At 37.8% G+C, this 2,976-nt stretch overlaps 1 pseudogene; it reads left to right on the forward strand.

Annotated features, from left to right (window-relative positions):
* The first annotated feature begins 632 nt into the window (after positions 1 to 632).
* Positions 633 to 2,172, forward strand: LOC116851821 (annotated as a pseudogene).
* The last annotated feature ends 804 nt before the right edge of the window (positions 2,173 to 2,976 follow it).

The raw sequence follows: 2,976 nt of genomic DNA on the forward strand, positions 1-2,976 counted from the left end.
CTTTCTCCACGATACGCGGACCCGGGGTTGAGACCAATCTCACCCCCGCCGCCGCGACAAACTCACGACAGGGCCACTCAGACCGCGTCGGTGTGCCCACGAGACATTTCGCCAAAAAAGACGGCTGTACACCGCTCGTCCCGGAAGGTCGCTCGCCCGGAGGCCTTTAGAGCACACGGCTTCTCACCACGCAAGCGGGTCCGGTTGAGCGCGCCTACTCCACGAAGCCGAAAATCAAGGATAAGACCTTGGTGCGGAACCAAGCAATAATGCCTAACTTACACACTCACACGCTACCACATGTAAACAAATAAACATGTGAATTAATCATTGAGCCGATCTTATCATTTGCGTATACTCTTCTCCTCTTGCGAGCACGATTAAAAGTAAGCTAAGATCAAGTTCCGTCGATTCAAATATTACAGTCGGTGCTACATAAAATACCTCTTTCCACCGGTTTAAATACTTTTATCTTGAGACACTTGGAGAATGTAGCTTCAAAAATGTCCATGAAGGATAAAGTATGTATTCTTATGTGGGACAAGGTATCAATCCAACCAAAAATCACCTATGATAGCCGAAAGGATATTATATGTAGCCTTGAGGATTAGGGTAATAATCATAGCGAAAAAATGGCCGATCACGCGTTAGTTTTTATGCTTCGCGGTTTACATTCCGGCTGGAAGATGCCAATTTCGTATAATTTTTGTTTTAAACAAACTAGTAGCGCTCAATTAATTCGTTGTATTAAGGAACATATTTCTACTGTGAACAATATAGGCTTCCATATCGTTGCAACAGTTTGCGACTAAGGAACATGTAATGTCATTGCAATAACGGAACTGTTATTGCGCACTGATATAAAACGAAATTTCTAGAGAATAACACAAAGTAAGTAATGTAACACAACAATGCTATAACAAGTAATATTTACAAGTATGTCCTACTAAGATGTGATAAATTAATTGTAATTCGTGATTTGTAATTCGTAGGACAAACATTCGAAGTAGGAGATTATGAAATTATTCCATTATACGACTCACCTCATCTCATTAAGTGGATCAGGAATAATTTATTAACAAAGGATCTAGTACTGAAGAAAGAAGATACATCTGAGGAAATAGCATCGTGGGATATTATTAAAACAGCGTGGATAATAAACAGAAACATGAACAAGTTTCGACCACTATTGAATAAGTTAAGCGTAGAACATACAATATATAATACAATGTATAATAGAAAATTAAGAAAATACGTGTGAAGTATGCGGCTCAAGTCTTAAGTGAAACAGTGGCCAGTTTCGTAGAAACATTAGTTAGATCAAAATATATAGTTATAAATAGGAAACATATATGTTTTCAAAAATATTTTAAAAATTGTGCCTTTTTTAGTGACATAAATTTTTATCTTCTTTTAAACTATATTACATTCAGAGAGTGATAGTAAAAAGATTGGTAATATGAGAGTTGTAACTCGTATAAATAAGAATGTTTATATGTAAACATAGATCTTCAATATCTCTCATCGTTGAAAAGCGATAGCATACAGTATCTTGTACTGTCGTGCAACATGTTGTATCACGAATTTCTACACTTGACGCATAATTATGTGGAATTAATTGAGTATTTATCTGGAAAAAAAGTTATTCGGAAGCAAATAAAGTATCCGCGGTGTAATGCAATTATGCAGCTAAATGCAGAAGATTCTAAAAATCTCATTTTTCACTGTACGAAAATGTATTACAAACATATACGTGGCAGGAAACGTAAACGACAAACCTGTAATTTCAAAGTCAGTGCTTTGACAGGAACATGGTTTGCACGTGCTAACATTGACTTAACAAAAATATGTCGTTTAATATATTACTTTCTTTTATTGAATTCGCCACGTCAATTATTCATACAAGCGGAACTATCCATTTGCGCTGAAACAGCTGTTGACTGGATAAACTTTTGTCGTGAGGTAAGTTTCACAATCGTTAATAAACATTAACAATATACGGATGCTATATACTCACACACACATACTCACATACACATGCACATACATACATAGCTTGCAGCACAATGGATGTCAGATGGTGATAAACAAATCGGCGGCCCAAACATAATCGTAGAAATTGATGAAGCTAAGTATTTGGTAAACGCAAATATCACCGAGGGCGTCTCGTAAGTGGTCAGTGGTTGTTTGGAGAAGTCGAGAGAAACACGGGTCGCTTTTTTATTATATCTGTTGAGCATCGATCATCTCAAATTCTGATTCCTATAATTCGTCGTCGTGTCTTACTGGGCACCATTATTCATACCGATTGCTGGAGAGCATATGATTCATTAAGTAACTACAATTATGTACATAAAATGGTCAACCATAGTGAAAATTTCGTGGATCCAAATACAGGAGTACATACGCAAAATATAGAACGTCTTTGGCGTGATGTACGAGGAGGGATACCACGATACGGCACTCGAAAAGATAATTATATGTACTACATAGCTGAATTTATATTTAAACGTAAATATGAGTATCAAGAACGTATTGATAAATTCTTTGAAATAATGGCTACGTTCTATCCTGTAGAAGATCATGATGAATTAGAATAACATGAATAAATAAAATTATTATGCTTAACTGCATTTTGAAAGTATTTATTTTTTTACCGAACGTCCTATATGCGTGTATGCGTGAATAGGAACACATGTACACGCACCGGCGTTAATGCCGTCCGAATATCTGTGTGACTCGCACACGATAACGCGTCACTCATACACTGCTGCGTGTAGGTGAGCTAAGAGCAGCACGGAGTGGCGGAGGGAGCTAGCGGTATACGATCGTCGGACGCTTGGAGAGGGAATAGTGGTGGGAGTCGCGGCGATCTTCCATCCTCTATCGCAAACGTAAGAACGAGAGAAATAGCATTATAAGACGTCTGGACAGAAATGCCGTCCTAAAATACGTGTGAAACACACGAAGAAAACG

The sequence above is a fragment of the Odontomachus brunneus genome, unplaced genomic scaffold, assembly GCF_010583005.1.
Source record: "Odontomachus brunneus isolate Ranch 3 - 2012 unplaced genomic scaffold, Obru_v1 Obru_scaffold_192, whole genome shotgun sequence".
Lineage (NCBI taxonomy): Eukaryota > Metazoa > Arthropoda > Insecta > Hymenoptera > Formicidae > Odontomachus > Odontomachus brunneus.